Raw genomic sequence first — 20,216 nt, 5'->3', positions numbered from 1 at the left:
TACTCAGCGTTTTTCAAGGCTCACAGCTGCCCACTGAAGTTTTCCCGAACCAATTCTTAGGGTCATTCAAGAAAAGAGCGTACCAAGTCTTAAAAGGCTGGCAACGCACACGCCCTTAGGCAGTAAGAGTGTCCATGAGCGGTGGTATCACTTATCATCAGGTGAACGTCCTACCAAACGACCCGATGTTCTATAAAACATAATAATAATAATTAATATCTATTATAATAGCGGACTTAAAAATCGCAAGACAGTTCTCAATCATACTTGACTTTTAGTATCAAAACCACTTAGGATCAGGTGGATCTTAGCAAACCTTTAAGTTATTTATGAAGCCTCACCCGCCTGTCCAAACTTCGCTGTGTTAAAATTTTCAATTGCCTTCAGTTTCATTATTTTGAAAGCGTTGTCTGCTTCCATTTATCGAGAGATAAATAAGACGCCAGCGTTTCATATTTCTTAATATCTCTTGATATTAAGAAATTTTATAAAATACGTTGTTCTGCATGATACTTCAAGCGGTTAGAATATTATGATTTGTGAATCTAAACTATGCAGGGCTAAACTCAATCGCGTACAAAAAATTTAGAGAGTTCATTAACACGTACAGTAGAATATTATATATATATATATATATTCATGTAAACTATATCTTTCAATAGCGGACAAACAACGTGACGCATAACTTATATAAAGAAATGGCCAAGTCTAGTTTGAGAAAGGTAGATCGTGCCGAGCGTGTTGCGCATCACTTAACTTGTTTTGACAATGCTCTACCGTACCACCAGGAAACAAAAGAAAGAAAGGAAGATCTCAGATCATTGCATCATCAGTACCGCTTTTGGAAGTTACACAGTTAACGTAATACTTCAACGTATGTGAAACAGGGTCATATGTATAATACCTACATTATTTCAACATGACTAAATATTCAATAAAAACTGAAATATTTTATTCGGTCATTCTAAATTTATGACGCGTGCGGAGTGCGATTCGAATAATAACAATAAATATGTAACATATATCAAATACTATTATTTAGACTAAACGAACTCAATAATTTTATTTCGTATGTACTGCTATAAAATTGTAATTGTATGCCCATATTGTTTTAAATTGTATATTGTATTGTCGATAACCCACTGCATATGAATTGATAAATGTTGTCTTTGGTGCCGTGTGAAAAAAGCGCCAGTAGTGTACTAGGTGGCGTCATGAGGTGAGCCTCCTGCACGTTTGCCCCCAAGACCCGCGTCACGTCTTGGGACATTCTTCTTTCCAAGATATAGAATAGTTCTGTGGCAGAACTTTACCAGCTTTTTTTTTTAATAGAACAGGGGGCAAACGGGCAGGAGGCTCACCTAATGTTAAGTGATACCGCCGCCCATGGACACTCTCAATGCCAGAAGGCTCCCGAGTGCGTTGCCGGCCTTTTAAGAATTGGTACGCTCTTTTCCCTGCGATCTGTGCTGGAGCAGATGGCATTCTGAAAGAAGGATGTCGTACAAAAGAACGATCTTCGACCGGTCTAACCCACTGACTGGCCCTGGCTGATGTATATAATCCTTGGCGGTCAGAATCTTGCCTATGATATCAGGTCGCGCTACAGAATGTAACTCAGAAGATAACTAAGAATCTTGCCTCACCTAAGTGTCATTATCGCCAAATCGTTGATTTGTTCATGTAGTATATTAAAATAATATTGCCTTTTTATCATTATAAAAATGTTCCTTACTATTGAATGAAAATGATTACATGTTAATCTGTAATATATACAGGATTTCTAAATGTTTGGGTATACCGCTATTACTAACTTTAAACTATGTTTTTAAAACATAGTCCATAAAAATTAATAGTTGAAGTGTCTTGACTAGACTTTTTAACACCGCTGGATCTCCATCAAATTGCTGTAACATTCGATTTTATACAATGTTTTGATGTAATTCTCTTCATCGTAAACTTGTACGTGGTAAAAAAACTCATAGACGGTATCTCTATGTAACAGGAATGCCTTACGTGAAAAATAAAATGAATACTATAGGATACGTAGAATCGGCGCTCAATTAGGGAACGCCAGTTATTGAGTCAATCGATATCCTTTAACAGAATATAACTCTAATTTTATTCATTCCAATTTTAGAATTCGTCCACTCGGCTTATTAGCACGTCTGCCTATACTTTGACCACTTACACTAGTAGGTTTCATAATTACAATAAATCTTGAATAAATAAGCATACCTTTTTTATTTTAGATTATAATCACACAGGTTGTGTTGTTGTCGCACTCTCAATCTCTGATTGTCAGCTTTTAGTGTCAGCGTTAATAATGTAACCTTTGGCTATTTTTTATATATGCGCATTTATACTTGCTTGTACGGTGTGAAATGTAGCAAGTTTATCCAAAAATCGCATGTCACGCGCGTAAAAAAATGTAGTTGCGTACAAGCAAGTATCAAAACAAAATGCAAACTGTGACCAAGATACATACAGGGTAGATTCACTGAATTATGGTATGTAAAAATTCTGATGTTTCCAATTAGTAACAATCTTTCTGTTTCTCGCACAACAATTTAACGAATGCCGTATATCGGAAACAGTTAACAATAAAAAATTTAAGCCTGTTTTCAATTTCCGTTCGGAATTAGTTGTTCTGTATGAAATGGATGCGAGGGATTAATTAATGTGAATATGATATCATACTGAAGGTTTAATTTTTAAAATAATATTCATTCTCCAGAAAAAAAAATAGATTTTTATGTAGATTTGGCAAAAAGAAAAACAAATTTATAATCAAGGCAACTACTGGTTTCAGGTAGCTTAATCACGAGAGACTAATGATAGAGGAAGCCTTTAACTTAAAAAGGGTTTGTCATACTAATTGAAAATAATGTATAAACTTATTTATTAAAAAGAATGGTGGAGAGTTTTTTGCCAGTTCTTCACTTCCGTTCTACGCCCTTGATTTGAGAACTGGCAGTAAATGTAAAATTAGAAGCATTCAATGTATATTTCTTTTTTGACGTTCATAAGTGTACATTATGTTACCTACATGAATAAACGATTTTTTAATTTGAATTAATGTATAATTTCATAATCTGTGCACTTGATATATACTTTAAAAACGTATTAATTTTTTTTCATAGGTTGGGGAAAAAGATTTTTCGCATTTTTTAAGAAAATTCATCACATTTTTTAATATAGTTTATTTACATTTAACTAAAGTACCCAAACAAATTTGATTACAAGTTCATATATACTTGATTTTGACGGTACGAAAAGCGAATAAAAATCACACATTTTCCTTATTTGAATTCGGAATTATGTAATGATACCAAAACCAGCCAGATACAAATTGTATAGCCAAAGAGATTTGATTACAAGTTCATATATACTATAATGGGAAAAGATTTTTTCCCCAACCTAATATGTTATATTTTGAGGCACACAATTTCTATATATTTATATATATGTAATGTTACGTATAATCAAGAATCCCGGAAATACTCGTTGAAGAAATTTTATTTAAACCTAACATTTGAATTGTGTAAAGTTCAACATTAAGTTATTTGAGGGTAGGGTATAAAATATAATAAACCCAAAAATGTGATCTAATCTGAAATAGAGTAGGTAGTTACTGGGTACTTGCGTTAATTTTAAGAGCATAGAAAATTCTGCCAACTCCAGAAAGTTACTGAGAAGCCTTTATATTTCCCACAACCTTTTAATTAAATTAATGAGAAATCCCGAATTCACAGATTTATGTCAAATACGCTGCCCTCAAAAAGTGGCCTACATTTTTAATTAGCTGACTACAAAACATTTTAATTATTTAATTAAACGCAAACAAGAGATATAATTTTTTAACAATTGTGGCAGCACTCGTAGGTTTTATGTTAATAAAATATAATTTTAATACATTAAATTATGTTTGTTTATTTGGTAACGTTCCATTTTATTGTGTTATATTAATATATACATCGTGTTCTTGTGGATGTAGATAAACTCCTCCGGCTGCACCGGTTTTGATGAAATTTTGGGTGTACATATGAATTCGAGAATGGTTTTTATTTTTTATTTAAATTAATTATGCACTTCTTGTACTTTACCTTCTGTATGTTTCTTGTTTTATTGTTCCATATTTAGGGTTGCCTGAAAGAAATCACTTGTTAGCGATAAGGCTGTCCGTTGCCCAATAACTTGCCTATTTTTAGTTTTTTTTTTATATGTATACTTATGTATATTATGGTAACGAAGTGTAAATACATAAAAATAATGTGTGAAGGTACTGCGTTAGGTAGGTAATGCGTTATCATATTTTTGTAGAACAACGGCAAACAGGCAGGAGGCTGATAAACCTTATTTAGGGGCTCGCGAGTGCGTTGGCGGGCTTATTACGCTATTATAACCAAACTCCTCATGCTTAAAAATGATTTGGTCAAAATGTAAAACAAACATATAAAAAATTTAATAGATAGTAACCAGTATCCGGTCCGGGCACTATAATTATTTTATTTAATATGTATTAGACATATAGTTTAGTTTTATAGTATGTATATTACTTTGCTCTCTTGTTAATAGTTCCACGATTTCGGGGCTAATTTTTATACTAATGATGGTGATAGAACTTTTTGTACCGGTCTACATCGGTTGAAGCCAATTCAATATTAATACGGAAACTATAATACAATATTACATAATTATAATCTTGGTATATTGTTGACTACTATCCACACATACTTTATGCGGTTAAAATGTAGGTACAATTATTATATGACATATTAACTAGCATAATATTTTTTTCAATATTAAAACTACCAAAACAATTCATCCATGTATTATGAATAATTTCAACATTATTTCAAAAGCGCAATTAACGGAAACTACGTCAACAGTAATCTGATTGAAACGAAATAACGAGTCAATAAACAAACATTAATGAGTTTAATTATTCTTACAGCGGCTTCCGCTTCCGCTTTCCATGAGTGAAATTTTCCATTTTTAAAAACGTCCCGGATGTTTTTATTAACAAAATAATTCACAATGGTTATATAACTTAAATAAGCAGGTTTTTGTATAGGATAAAGAGTAATTGCTGCTCATAAACACCTGCAATACTAGAAGACTTATCGTGTTAATACCTTGAAAAATTGACTTACTATAAAGTCACGGAATAATACGTTACTTATTATAAAAATAAAATGCTGCCTGTCTAAATTGTATGTAAATTTATTTGGTCGGTAAATTCATTTTAGCCTAAAGGATAATTAATTAAATCGTTGGATATTGCAGCCGCTGTTATTATGGGCAAAGTTTCGGAATTTACAATTCCTAATTCAAATGTATTGTTTTCAGCTATTCGCCTGATTTAATTAAGTATTTATTTTTGTATAAAATGTATTGCAATTATTTTTATGAAAAATATTTAAAAAATTGTTTCCGCCCGGGATCGAACCGGGGGCCTTCTGCGTGTTAGGCAGATGTGATAACCGCTACACCACGGAAACTTATTTCTAGTGTACAAAATAACAGTATGTATATTCGAGGTTTACTATGAACTCACATGTCAACTCTCATGCAAGTATTCTTCTCAAAATATGTGAATTTTACAAATACATTTATAGTTATTATTATATAAAAAACCAAAATCTTTTTCCACACATATAAAAGACAGCTAATTCGGAAGGAAGATATTATTAGCAGAGAACTTATAATAACGTTTAAAAATGCAACTCTCGACTGCCATAGCACCACTTTTTTAAAACTAAATATACTTACTTACTTTAGGTATAAAAGGCATTGAATAATTATATTTACCAAAAACAATAGCTTTAATCGGCAAATTATTTAAATTAATTTAACATTAAATTTGTTATCATAGAATTATCTTTTGATGCAAGTTTTACAGTTTAATTTGCAAAACAGACAAGACACAACAGTTTAAGTAAATATACTGTAAAATAAATGTTCCGTCAAATTATTTTGTAAAAGACATATTTTCACGACATTCTCTTGAACAATCTACATGGAATCCAAACTAAATTAAGCATCAAAACATATAACATATTTCAATCAGAATTATTTAGAACGAATGCTATTTGTATTACCAATTTATACCGAATATAAAATCTTTCCTAATCTCCTCAAATTACTTTCCCGAATTCTTAGCATCTGCAAGACGCCATAAATTTTTAATTTTCCCCTTCAGTGATTTTTATCGAAGTATCCTTCGGATCCTTTAAGATTACATTTATATATTTAAATGATTTTATCGTTGAGGGTATGGGACTATTATGTATGTTTATGCGTCGGCTGATCTTAATTTTGATACCGTAGTCATCAATTGCCCGACTCAATTTTTTTTAAATTTCAATCATTTTATTATTATTTATTTTATAGAACAGGGGGCAATCGATGGAGGCTCACCCGATGTTACGTGATACCGCCGCCCATGGACACTCTCAATGCTGGAAGGCTCGCGAGTGCGTTGCCGGCCTTTTAAGAATCAATTTGAGAGTAACACAATTTAAACTTACAAGTAGTTAAATAATTAGTTATGGCATGTGTATATGTTAATTATTTAAGTATGTTGGACGTGTGGACAGACCATACCAACTTCTTTTCTATTTATTATGTAAATAAATAAATATTTTAGTAGAATTTCATATACACCATCCCTTTTTTGGCAAACGCTTTCCATGGATCCTTCAATTTTACTGTCGCTGTTTTCTGTATCTTTCCAATTTTTTTGTTTTTAATCTCTTTTTGTCTTTAATCACTTTATTATTTACCATCGATCGCTTCTATCATCTGTTATATATTATGTTTCAGCATACCCAAGTTTAAGTTACCAGTATAAGTATACCTAAATACCGATTTATTCCAGCCTCACTCGGGATGATAATAGCTTCAGAATTCCCATACAGTTTAAATGGTTATCTGCAATCCTGAAATTAAATTAAGTGAGCTCGCCAGCGTCTCGGTGGACCGGCGTTTGTTTCAAATGCGATTTAAACACCCGTTTGAGACGTGCGCTTATTCATTAATTAAATTCATTTATTTAATTCATTTTCTTTACGAGGTTCTTTTATATAATAATTCAGTCTAATTGCACTAAGGCTGTCTCATATGTCTCTTTTCATCAGGTTTGTTAAAGCTTTATGTTGTATGTATGGTCTTAGGCACAAAATAAAGAAAAATGACCAGCGTCTTGCCCACTTTCAAATAGTCTTGGAGGAGGTGGATGAGCGACCTGTGCACTTTACATAAAATGGCAAATGGCTCACTAGACAGCTGTTGTTTACATAAACTTGACATCATGGTACCGACGCGTTCTATGCGTATCCCCCAACTATTTATGATACCCACAAGTAACAACAATGTATCCTAGAATGTGCAAGTATTATAATTCTGTGTATTCTCATGTTGATATTTTTCATATGTATATGTGTGGCGTCCATGCGTCGGGTTGTCTCTCTCCCTAAAATATGGCGAGGGGGCCGATGGCTGGCCATGCGTTATACTCGTGAACGGATGCTACTTGTGGTGACCGGTCGTACTTGAATTCGTGTATGCGGTGATATTAGTTGTTTATACTACGTATTTGCGTGTTGTTCTCACGAGGATGTAAGTGCGTGCTCCTATTTCACCATGCGTCCTGCTGATGAGGACAAATCTTTGTTTTTTTTTATTATTCTCTATTACTCAAGATGTCATATGGAACATGGTGGTTGCAGCTCCTTACAAACATTGTGTATAAAAAAACTTGGCGATTAAAAAGAGTGGCGGAGAGTTTATTGCCATTGTTCCCTTCCGTTCTACGCCCTTGATTCGAGACTGACAGTAAATGTCAAATTAGAATCATTTAATGAATATGTCTTTTTTTGACGTACATAAGTGTACATTATGTTACATATATGAATAAATGATTTTTGTTTGTTTGTTTGTTTATATCTTTATTTAACTGGTTCATTATACATCGACGGTACAATTTACAAACAAGCGAGGTCTAAAGCTAGTTAGGTGTAAAGTAATTTCGTGTTGCGCTTTTGAACGACTATGTTAACTTCGGAGCGACAATTAGCTAGTATAAGTTTTAACTATGCCACCCAGTTTGCGTTTGATATTTATGACATTTTAATTAACTTGTCATTTTCCACGGATTGAGAATGACATTTTATTATGTTTTGCTTGGCAGAAGAGGACATTTATTGAAAAAAATATATATAAAAATTTTATTAATGACAAATAGGTTGACTAGGCAGTCTTTGTGTTTTAGGTAACTGGATAACAACTATTGCATTGTATATGTTACAATGTTCAATTGTTTTTAGTGTTACATATAATCAGACACAAGTCTTCATATAACATAACACATGAAGTATGAGTGAATGTATGATGTATATTAGTATTCATTTGAGAGTGTAGCTGAATGTTTGTCTATGTCTATGTGCCTGATATAAAAATAATAACCTTTTATTTAGAGATACCTTTACGCTTAAACACATTATAATCATATGAAGAATATAGGGTAGTTATGCTGCTGATGAACACAGTTGACTAAAATTGAGACGGCTAATGACGACGTGTATCTCTCTTGTACATATACATATTAATATTAAGTTTCTCATGTAAATAATCATTTTTTTTGTAATGAGAAATAAAGTTCTTTAAACATTAAACATTACTATTGTTAGTAAAGTAAGTGTATCAAGAAGTTAGTTAAATAGTATATAATTAAGGAACTCATCTAAGTACCAACGGCACGTATTTATTCGTGTAGTAGTTCAAGTAGTACTCTGAGGAGGGGGCTCTTTGATTTTCTTCAACAGTAATTATTTACGTTTTGACACATATTGCCAACACATTGTCTATGCTTGAAAACGTAATGCATTTTCGTGGATTCCAACAAAAAATTAATACGTTCATATATTACTATCTTTGCTTTTAACTTCGCTGGCAAAAAATCGTCACCATAAAATGCAATTATTTGATTGTGACAATTAATTATGTGTGCTTTTATAAGTATACTACAATACTACAAGTTAAGACATGTATTCGTAAAATTGTTTGTAAAAAGTGTTTTTTTTTTTCAAATATCTATTTGTGTACCTACTAAACTTTCTCGCTCAGATATCGACATAATAAATAAAAACAGAAATGGTATAAAACTGAATTAATGAATTCCAAAATATATTTTGACCTCCGCAACCACTGGAATAACGAGCCTGCAATAAAACTTCATACAAAGCAATATTTTGTTTGAGTGGCAACATGACAAATGAAATGGAATAAACAAAATAAATAATAAGAGTTTAATATTTCATCGCAATTGGAAAATGGCACCGTTTTATGAAAAGATAAAGCTTTTGCTATCGACTGTGTAAACAGATGGCGGTAAATGTCGATAAAGCGGTTGACCACAACGGTCGGCAAAGTGATCTTAGGAGAGGCAATCTTAAGTTGTCTTTAGACGTGAGCTGTTAAATATTGAAAGAAACCTTATATATCTCGTGATGGTTCAGAGAATATAACTTCATTTATACTTTAGTTTACAATTTTTTTTTAAAACTACTTGACGAACAAATTTTGAACAAAGATTACAAATCTCTTTTTTTCTTTATTGCACCACAAAAGTAGTCACTGATACATGCATAATGCATGTTACACACAAGCCAAGTGCTATCCCAATTATAGGCGCGTACAACATTCTAATTATTATGAAGCTTATACACTAAAAAATAAGTAAATTAAGATAAAATAAAAATAGAAACATTACAAAATGAATTGAATATCCCTGATAAAATCCAAATTACTAATCACTTGAGCCGCTAACTTTTTCAGAATTCGTGAGGAGTTTGAAAAAATATCTATTTGAGGGAATTTATGACCTCCCCACTGCGATCCAATACCACCATCGTTATGAATTGAATTATAACTCCTTAAAGATCTATTTTATTGTAAATATTTATCCAAAATTTAAAATGAATTTGTGCGTTATAAATTCTGTATGCTCGTTTTTGTTGATTCTTCATTTTAAACTTTAGCTCAGCTTTTCAACACGAAACAGTGTATGAAGCTTGCAGCTTGATTGTGTGAAATATCACTTTTTGCGAGTCCAAATTACAATTTCCTTCTACCAAGTTGGATGCGCACAAAGGGCCGGCTATAACAAGCTTAATTGCTCTGAGGCCCCGGCTCTTATTATCAAGAATGAACTTGTTCAAGCCCCTATAAACGCTTAAAAATATATGATGAATCTAATAATTACCCTTATTGTAATATACCTACATTTTCGAATTTTATTATAATCTTGTCTCACATTTATGTGATATATGAAAAAAAAACTTGTCTTGAACACTGGCTCATATTTTAAAGCTGGATATTGCTTGATATTACATGAAGCTAGGTTTGATTTGATAAACCTTTCCTGTAATGCGACCATAGTCAAACATTAAAAGCAAATCAAATCAAAATTCATTTATTCAGTTTAGATGCGTCTTAGGGCATGCTTACGAATGTCAGAAACGTTTACAAAATTCGCGAAAGAGCAAGACTACGCCATCCGTTCAAAAACGAGGTGGCCTTGTTCTGAGAAGAATGGGCAAGAAACTCAGCAAAAACCGCTGTTTACCGCCGCCCAAGCAACACCAAAATGTGTACACAAATACAAAAGTGCAGTTAAACTTGGCTTATATATTCCCAATTACTTTATCTATACATCTAAACATGAATGTTTCTTTGTTTCTTGTTACGGATGAAATTACGGGGTTCAACAAATTATGATTGTAATAGGGTGCAATAAACGCCAATTATGATTGTAATAGGGTACAATAAACGCAATACAACGCAACGCAACGAAGGAGCCCCTGATGTCTGAATCTAGCCCTGTCTCTGGTGCATTCTAGTGGATCTGAGTAATTGAATCAGCGTACATGCTCGTTGGTGAGCGTTGAAATAGTAAATTTTCGCCTTGAGATTTTTTGACTCAATTTACACTGGAATTTTTTTATCTAGTTTCACTTCCGGTGTAGTGTTTTTCACATTCTTACACTTCTATGTATTTTATATGTTTAATAGGAATGTTGAACCTGTTGCTTTAAATTCTTAATTGGAGACACATTATAGCTGTGCTACTGCAAATGTATGTGTCACCAATTAATTTATGTCTGTATATAGACATTTAGAAAGTGTTTGTAAATAATTATGTTACAATAATTCCATCGATAAACAACAGTCAGTGAAACGGTAAAAAAATCTTAACAAAATATTAACCTTTTAAAAATTGTCTTTATCGTCGCTAGTGTCGGAATAACTTAAAAATACTTTAAAAGCAAACAGTGTCAGCTGGGGCGTAGTTTTAATATAAAAATGAATACGTAGTAAAGAGCGAGCTTTGTCTCGAAGCTTTCATAGTTTGCGCTAGTCGCGACCATCAAAAACTCATTAAGAATAAAAACTTTGGAGAAGCCAGCCAGTAAACTCACTCGTTTGCTTTGATTTATTAATATGATATTACTTATATACCTTTGCAAAATATATTCTTTACCTTGACTTCATTTAACAGCTAAAGTATATAGCCCACAATGTTTGGTATTAAGATAACTTTTATCGCAAAACGTCTGAGTACACTGACAACTTTTCTACGAATAGTAAGAAAATCATATTACTCGCACGCGAAACGACGGTTAAATTTAAAATTATGTCTAAATAATTATAAGTTTAAATACAATAATACATAAAACTATAATCCGTAAAAAAGTGTTTTTCTTTAAATCATATTAATGTTAAAACTTATCACAAAAATATTGTCCGGTCAAAAACAGAAAACAATTAGGCGTAACATTCTGCAAATAAAGACACATACGCTTATAAAGGAAATGCTTCGTATCCAATATAGAGGAAAGGCAACAAAGAGTATTTTATCAAGAAAACTCCATGCGACGCGGTCTAGCCGGTCTCCGTAACGTGATTAGCGGCGATCGCCTGCGCCAATGGGCTGTGAAATCCGATAGAGCGCCCCGCAAAATATTTGTTTCAGTGTTAGCTGGAAAACCTGCACTTTTCAAATATATTGGAAACTACGAACTTGAATTGGTAGTGACAAAAGTATATTCTTTGTGACTGTGTTTAATACGTGTATATTTTGTTTGTAATTTAATGAATCACTTTAATCAAATCAATATCCTTTATTAAGGTTCAATGTACGCTTATGAAGGTCAAATAGAAATACATATTAAATTCTAAATGCTTCTAATAAATTCAAACCCTCGTTAAACGAAAATTAATCAATAAAGCTTTTTATACATTTGACGAATACTTAAATGATCCTTGGGATTGATTTGCTCCAGTTCAAAGAATTTACTAATTACAGTATGACTCGAAACTGTCGATTATTAAGAGTGGCTGAAAGTTTCTTGCCAGTTCTTCTTGCCCGCTCTACGCCCTTGACTTGCGAACTGGTAGTAAATGTAAATTTTCAATTAATTTAACTTCCTTTTGACGTTCATAATTGTACTTGTTTACCCATATGAATAAAGATATTTTGAGTTTGAGTTTAATTTACTACCAACTCTCAAAGCAAGGGCAGAGAACGGTCGAGAAGAACTGCCAATAATCTCTCCACATTTTTTTTAGAAATGCATCTACTCTTCTTTAGTTAAAATTGCCAGTTAATCTGTTTATTATTCTCCGTTTTTGTTTATAAAATCTTAGCTTTTGGTACATTTATTAATGTTTTTTTTTTTTGTTACAGGTATGAATTTACTATAAATTAGCTGCTAAGTGGTATGCAGTTAGACCTCATCCATATATATGATATATATGAACTTATATAATTTTATAAAAATATATAAGTTGTTTGAGCCAATTAAGTATGGAAAAATTCAGGTACATCACTATCCATAGTTTTATACTATCCTAAATTGTATTACCTAGCAAAGTAAAGTATCCTATCTTAATCTAAACAGTTAATTATTTTGACAGAAATTAACTTACACCAGTTTTTAAAATAATTAAAAAGCTATTTGATGTTTTAAACATAGATATGTATATTTTAATATTATTTGTACGGTTTTATTTACTTTCTTGGTTTATATTGATTATCAAATATGAGTGTAACGAGCGAAAAGATTGCATTCTATCCGTCGGCAAAAATGGATTGTCTTCGTAGGGTTTGGTTATTGGGATGCTGATAGGAGACCGATCAACTGTCACCCTCTGATCTCAGATTGTTTTTTATCTGAGATTGTGGATTAATTATTGGGTACGGGCGTAACACTACACTGTATTTAGACGTCCAATCTCAAAATTAAATTAATTCAATCTGAAGACAAATGGCTCACAGAGACGAACAAACAGTATTGTTTACAATATACCCGCATATAATCGCTTCCTTGGCAAACTGTTGAGACTATACCACATCTATGTATAAGCTTTCCTTTGTTTATAAACGTTTTCATAGTGGTGTCAAGGGTCTGCCAGAGTTCATTACTAGGTCAAAATTATTACAAAAACTATAAACTTTTCGAAAGATTTAAAGAACCTAGTCTAATTAATATATAGACAATGCCAATATTAACTTTTCAAATTCAATTATTTTTTTATATGTTTTGTAAAGTTTCTCTTGTATTAGTTGAATTAAAAGGCTTTGTATATTAACTTACTTTTGGAAAATTAAACAACAAATCATCATGACTTCTTATTAAATTTTAGTACGAAAAAAGTGAGTTCTTTTATATTTTGGTCTGTCCATAACACAAGTAGATTTTAAATACAACCCTGTGTGTTAAGTCTGCGGCCTATTTAAAAGCACGCCTATCTGATGTTTGAAAGAGTTATATTCCCTGGAGAAAATTGGTTTTGAGGTTGAAGTTTCAGTTTTTCGCTGTTTTATCAAGTAATGTGACACATCGTATAGACTGTATTAAGCATAAAAACCTTTCTTCTAGATTATGTATTCATAAACCACATGAAAGTACATAAAATACATACGGCAATTTTTATTCATATTTCTTTCGTATATATAGAAATAGCCTCTATTATAATGTCGTCAAATTACAAGAGGATTGTTAGGGTGTCACTTAACATCAGGAATGACAATTATTGTATATGTTTTGGTGAGAAATAAAATAAATATATTATTATTATTATTATCAGGTGAGCCTCCTGCCCGTCTGCCTCCTGTAACATAAAAAAATCAAGCTGGTCCGTATATACCATTTATACATTGATACATTTGTTACATCAATACCATTCGGTATAGTTCACTACACGAATAATATTTGAACAATGTACGTGCTTTCGGTTAATTCCACACGAGCAGAGCTTTAGTATTCTATACAAAAATATTATCATTAACTATTTGTTGTGGAAATTCGTATGAATATTTTATAATAGGACTTGTGTAGTGTTCAGCATTTACGTTTAAACTACATAGACATTACGGTTCCTGGGTCATTGAATGCTTGAAATAATAGAAGATTTTTGTCTTACTTTATATTCACCACTTACGTAAAACTAGAATATGAGGAAAATAATAGAATAATAATTGCTATACAATTAAACAGTCGAAGAGAGTGCTTACGTCTGGCTATACTTTCGGGGTGTGACTCCGACCATTTGGGAAATAGTCCTGCTTATAAGTGATCCAAGTGTACAACCAGGGGCACGTACATACAGAGTAAATCATCACGTTTGTAAATGAGTTAAATGTGTATACCTTGGCACGTATTTACATAGGGAATAATCACGCTTATACTAAGAAAGCCTGAGAGAGCAGAATGTGGCTCGTACAGTATATTAATAACCAAAATATAATTATTAAATAGAAAATTAAAACAAATTTAAAAAGTATTATGGCAGTGTACCTGTAACGTTGGTATTTTTTCGCTATTTTGCTATACCTAATCGTTTAGCGAGAAACCAGCTCTGTATTGAACCCCCATAAGTCTATGCCAAGGGATCAAGTCGAGGTAATAACAATAATAACTCTTTTCATTCAATATATGGCACGTTTAACAAATTCAAAAAGGCATTAAAGATGTATGTTAGAGTGAACATAGTAGACTAAAATTGGGACGGCTAATGGCGACGTGTATCTTGCACGTATATACATATAAAGTTTCTCATATAAATAAAATACACTTTAGTAATGAGAAATAAAGTTCTTTAAACATAATGCATTCTCTATTATATACATAAAATCAATTACAACTATGCTACGGAAGGCTTTAATAAAGAAAATTTCATATCAAAATTTACGAATGTGTGTTGACAGATTTGAAAACCAGGAAATAAATTTGATAATCAATTTTGATAACACCATGACAGTGAATTAAGAAAGAATAATAACCATACGTCTTCGTGATTTATCGTAACCGTTGAAATAGCTTTTCTTTCATTTTCCTTCGCTTTTTTAATCTTGCAGCTGTTTCCCTGAATTTAGGGGAGTATTGTATTGAGGGAGCCCTTGTTATATGTAACAAAAGATTTTGTATGAATATTAATCTGTACGGAAATATGATCATTATATCGTCATAATGCAATGTAATCTATAAAATAATATTGATAAAAATTAATTAATAGAAAGAAGTAAATTAAAATGATTATGTTATATAAAACTTTTTTTTTTTTTTATTTTTTTTTTTTTATAGAACAGGGGGCAAACGGGCAGGAGGCTCACCTGATGTTAAGTGATACCGCCGCCCATGGACACCCTCAATACCAGAGGGCTCGCGAGTGCGTTGCCGGCCTTTTAAGAATTGGTACGCTCTTTTCTTGAAGGACCCTAAGTCGAATTGGTTCGGAAATACTTCAGTTGGCAGCTGGTTCCACAGAGTGGTGGTGCGCGGCAAAAACTGCCTGGAAAAACGCGCAGTTGTGGAACGGCGGACGTCGAGGTGATACGGGTGGAATTTCGTATTCTGCCTCGACGTCCGATGATGAAACTCAGCTGCAGGTATTAATCCGAACAACTCCTCTGAACACTCTCCATGGTAAATGCGGTAGAAGATGCAGAGAGACCCCACATCTCTACGCAACGCCAAAGGATCAAGCCGCTTGGAGAGATTTTGGTCGTCAACGATTCGAACCGCTCTTCGTTGAATACGGTCAAGTGGAAGAAGCCGGTACTGGGGAGCACCCGCCCAAAGGTGGGAACAGTACTCCATGTGGGGCCGAATTTGAGCTTTATATAGTTGCAAGCGGTGGCCCGGAGTGAAGTACCGTCTCGCCCTGCTGAGCACACCGAGCTTTTTGGAGGCTAATTTTGCCTTTCCCTCCAAGTGACCGCGAAACTGAACGTCGTTCGATATGTCAACGCCAAGTATTCCAATGCTGGCTGTGGCTTTAAGGAGAGTGTTTTCGAAAAGAGGAGTAGCGACAAAGGGTGTTTTTTTAGCGGAAAACGCGCAAACTTGTGTCTTTTTGGGGTTAAATTGGACTAGGTTTAGTCTGCCCCAGTCAGAGACTCCACGTAGTAGGGTTTCTACTTCAGACACAAGTTTGTTCCGGTACTCATCGACATCTGCCCGAGAAATACTTGCCCGGCCAGTGTAAAGAGTGTCCCCAGTGCTGTCATCCGCATAGCAGTGAATGTTGCTAAGTTGCAACATATCATTGATATGCAGAAGAAACAGGGTCGGGGATAAAACACAGCCTTGTGGGACCCCAGCGTTCACGGGTTTAAGGTCGGAACATGCTCCGTCGATGATGACCTTGATGCTCCGATCGGCCAGAAAGCTGGAGATCCAATCGCATAATTTCTCGGGAAGCCCATAGGCTGGAAGCTTCGAGAGCAGTGCTCTGTGCCACACCCGATCGAAGGCTTTCGCTATGTCCAAACTAACCGCTAGAGCCTCCCCCTTGGACTCAATTGCCTCCGCCCATCTATGCGTAAGGTATACAAGAAGGTCACCAGCCGAACGACCACGACGAAAGCCGTACTGAGAGTCACTTATCAGCTGGTGGCCCTCCAGATACTCCAGGAGCTGGCAATTAATAATGGATTCCATTATTTTGGAGAACAAGGAGGTTATCGCTATTGGGCGATAGTTGGACGGATCGGAGCGATCGCCTTTTTTAGGGATCGGATGTATCGATGCGATCTTCCAGCACTCCGGGACAGTGCCAAGCGAGTACAGGTACCGGAAAAGGCGCGTTAAGACCGGAGCCAACTCAGGAGCACAAGTACGCAGCACAATTGGAGGAATACCATCCGGCCCGCTCGACTTATGTATGTCCAAGGAAGATAATGCTTTACGGACAGCACGTTGCCGGAATGTAACTTCCGGCATCGAAGAATCACACCGTGAAATGCTCGGTGGTGATCTCCCTCGGTCATCCAAAGTCGAGTTGGACGCGAAGAGACAGCCTAAAAGGTCGGCCTTCTCCTTCGCAGTGTGGGCCAGCGAGTCATCCTCCCTGTGCAATGGTGGAATGGAGGGCTGACAAAAATTCCCTTGGACAGCTTTGGCTAGAGACCAGAAGGCTCGAGTCCCCGAAGGGAGTTGGGCCAATCTCTCGCCAAATCTGGCAATGTGCTCTGACTTTGCTTTAGTGATTTCCCGTTTGAAGGACCTGGAGGCTGAGTTATATGCTTTTTTGAGTTCGCTGGTATTAGCATCACGAGATTTCGCCGCTTCTGCCCATGCCTTAAAGCATTCTCGCTTTCGACGCGAGGCTGTCTTGCAAGAACGCTTAAACCAGGGCTGAGACTTGCCACCGATCGGCACCGCAGAAAAAGGAATAAAGAGTTCCATTCCCTGCAGAACCACTTCGGCGACAGAGGCAGCGACGGAATCTGGAGCTTCAGACGAAAAGCAAATAGGCCCCCAAGGGTAGGACGCAAAGAAAGACCGCATCCCGTCCCAATCTGCTGACTTGTAATGCCAAATACGGCGAAAACCCAAAAAGCGCGACCGCGAAGGGCGCGTAGATGGCACAGTACTCCGGACCACACAATGATCCGATGAACCCAATGGCGGGTCAACGGAGACTTGATAGTTCTCCGGATGCGAAGTCAGCAGAAGGTCCAACAAAGAGGGTTTATGACCGTCCACATCTGGTATTCGCGTAATCGCAGGGACCATTTGTGTCAGGTCGTAGGCTAAAGCAAAGTCGTGAAAGGATCTTCCCGCGTGATCGGTGGTTTCAGAGCCGAGCCAATCGGCATGGTGGGCGTTAAAATCGCCAAGTATCACGATTTCGGCGGTAGGAACCCTTTCAAGCAGGGAATCTGTAGCCATTTGGATGTGCTCGATGAGTCGGTCAGTTTCGTCATTTCCGCTATGGGACCTATACAGGCACGCATAGAATCGCGGATGGTCATCGCAGTCTATGCGGAGCCAGAGGTTAGATAGGTCCCTTCCTTCAAGCGTCCCAAGGCGACGAGAACAGATATCCTCTCTGACGTACACGCAAACTCCCGCCCGCGGCACAAATGAATGTTCCAATTTGTACCCCGGGTAGGAGAGGTAAGAAGTATCAGCCGGGGAGGATATCTGAGTCTCAGTGAGGAAGAATAAGGCCGGCTTCGCAGATTCAAGGTGAAAGTGAACCGCGTTTAGGTTTGAGTTGAGCCCCCTAACATTGGTGAAGTCCACTGTGAGCGTGGAAGGGGTTGCCTTCGGCGAATTCTTCCGTTTGCCCCGAGATCGAAACCTAGAACTGGATGTTTTGTTTAGAGCGCAGTTTTTGCCCACCCCAGAATACGAAGGGCAGCCTGTGCATCCACCACCGGATACTGATTGTTCCGATGATGGACGCCCAGAGGGGGATTCTCCACGTGTGGTACCCCCCTGGGGTAATCTTTCTTTAAACTGCACCGTCATACTCTGGGGAAGGGGGGGGGGATGGGCTCCGGGAGTCTCACTCACCGAACGAAACGCGAGTACAATAAGATAAACCTATTGCATCACTTCACGCCGGTTTTCTGTGAGACAGTGGTACTGCCCCGGTCGTGCCTGCCCATTTGGCTGAAGCCCGAAAGCAACAGCATGGCACTCCCACTAGGAAGGGGGTTGACTGATTGCACTGGTGAAATAACCTCTTTCACAGGTTATTTCACCAGTGGGCGATGGGGTCGTCAGGTCCCTACGCCGAAAAACTTAATAAATATTAATTTAAATACTGCATTAGTTGACTTCAATTGACAAGGCGGTTGTCTATGTATAATTTATAAAGAGTTAAGAATATTTATATACAAAATAGCCTTACGCCCAAACCCAATAACCTATCTCAATCCGTTTTTGACCATCTGAGATAGACATCTTAATCCAAATGTTGTAAAAAGAGTGCCTATAACCAATCGACGGATTATAATAGCCAGCGAATATTATTATTAATATAATATACATATTATTATATGGATTGAGAGTAATCTATCATAAAATTAAACAAACTTCATTTAAAGTTAGAAATGAACAATTTTCATATTATCTTTCCATACGGATATTTCTGTAATCCGGTTAAAGCGCCTCGAAAGTCCGGGTATCCGGATAAAAGCACAAAGGCGATTGTTGAGCACCTTTTGTGCTAGAACAATGATCGGTTCTGTGTCGACTTTAATTCCTATTGGAAAAATCTCAAAGACGTATCGCTTTACATAGCCATCTTGAATATATAAGCCCCTCCAACAGCCACCTGTAGCGGATAACCCTTGAATATGACTACCAAAGACTTCCAACAGCCACCTGTAGCGGATAACCCTTGAATATGACTACCAAAGACTTCCAACAGAGATTAACACGAATCTATTATTTTACTGGAGGATGGTATCCGACGAAGACGTACATACCTACATATAAAATCAGCTGTACGTTACTTAACAAACAAACAAAAATCATTTATTCATATAGGTACACTTATGAACGTCAAAAAATAAAAGAAATATACATTAAATGATTCTAATTTTACATATTTCTCAAATCTCAAATAACAATTTGTTTCCCAACAAATTGTTATTTTTATAGCCGCAATAAGGACTTTCAGTAAATTAATAAGGCGTAGCGGACTTCGGCAGTTTATTAAGAGACATTATGACAGAGAACTTACTCAAAGTAAAACTTCCTTTGAAATAAAAGTTACTAACTAGTGCTTTTATTAAGTTATTTACTTTATATTTTGAATTTGGAACAACAGGATTTTTACTACGATACTGTTGCATTGTAATGGTGAATTTTTTTAAATCTCTTCAATACGAATTTCTTCTCTACTAAAAG

At 35.4% G+C, this 20,216-nt stretch overlaps 1 protein-coding gene and 1 non-coding gene across 3 annotated transcripts in view; one reads left to right on the top strand and one right to left on the bottom strand.

Moving 5' to 3' along the window:
- The window catches only part of LOC111000793 (syndecan), a 222,735-nt gene that overhangs the window by 168,522 nt on the left and 33,997 nt on the right, over nucleotides 1-20,216 (top strand). The window lies entirely within an intron of this gene.
- Trnav-aac lies at nucleotides 5,432-5,504 on the bottom strand. The gene has a single exon. It is a non-coding gene; the product is annotated as a tRNA-Val (tRNA).

This window comes from Pieris rapae, chromosome 20, assembly GCF_905147795.1.
Source record: "Pieris rapae chromosome 20, ilPieRapa1.1, whole genome shotgun sequence".
Lineage (NCBI taxonomy): Eukaryota > Metazoa > Arthropoda > Insecta > Lepidoptera > Pieridae > Pieris > Pieris rapae.
Note: the sequence above shows the minus strand (reverse complement) of the source record. Positions and strands in the feature narration are given on the sequence as shown.